The sequence below is a fragment of the Pseudomyrmex gracilis genome, unplaced genomic scaffold (assembly GCF_002006095.1).
Source record: "Pseudomyrmex gracilis isolate BER0280 unplaced genomic scaffold, ASM200609v1 scaffold_2136, whole genome shotgun sequence".
Classification (NCBI taxonomy): domain Eukaryota; kingdom Metazoa; phylum Arthropoda; class Insecta; order Hymenoptera; family Formicidae; genus Pseudomyrmex; species Pseudomyrmex gracilis.
Genome location: NW_018022720.1, coordinates 1 through 1,170, shown reverse-complemented (window position 1 = coordinate 1,170; position 1,170 = coordinate 1).

The following is a 1,170-nucleotide window of genomic DNA, read 5'->3' as shown; positions in this document are numbered from 1 at the left end:
AGTGACACTTTTGCATACAAAAAATTTTNGTATAAATTTAAGAATTGAAGTCCAGATTAACAATTATTAAACACTTACAAACGCTTACAAGTTTATACACAAAGAGAGAACGGTTTCTTTAAATTTAATAATTCGATTTGTTTGACTCATATTTGTTGCATTCAAATAACATAATTTTATACCAAACAACAATTTTGTTGAATGATACTTTGTATTGTTACGTTATACTAAATCATAATATGAAGAAAATAATATAAGTGCTTGAAATAATTTATCTCAACGAAATAATGTTTCTCTCATTAGGTTTTTTCTTCATTAAATAAACCATTATTTAATGAAAAAATCAATTTTTAACATAAATGTAACAGACTATATTTGATTTAAATGTAGGATTATTTGAGACACAGTGTTAAAATTTGGTTGCGTTGTAAAAATGTACTTTAAATCATATTTAATAGTAATAAGAGAGATAAATATTTTTACTCATTGCAGGTACATTGCACTACAATATTTTTAATAAAATAATATTTTGAAGAAATAATAAATGAATAGTGTAAGATAGCGTCTGGATGGATGGATGTCTGTGTGGGTAGAAGTTGAAATTAGATTAGAAAATGGCTTTTATACTGAATAAATTATACTGATGTGTAAATAAATGAACTTACATTTGTCATTAACATCTACATTGTCGTTTGTAAATAAAACATTGTTATTATCCATATATATATTTTTGTTTATGAAACATTCATGTAAGGGTGCTGTGTCTAATATTGCATTATATGCATTGCAATGTTTGCATGTAAAACCATCTGCTTCAATAATTAGGTAATAAAATTATTATTTAATCATTAGTAAAATTGATATTTTTTAATTGCATGCTGAAATATAAATATATTGCAGAATTGTAGAAGATGAATATTTTAAGGACATCAAGTGACACGAGATCTATTAAAACACGAGAGAATAGTTATGTCAATACTTATTATTACATTTTTATAACAAATAANAAAATAATTTAAAAAATATGTATCACATACTTTCCATGATTAATACTGTTCCGAATATAATTTAAAAGCACAGCAGAAAACAGTCTACAAAAATAGCATTCCATAGAAAAATAAACGGAAAAAAGTTGGTATCCATGGAGTGACACAGTTGAACCAGAGAGAA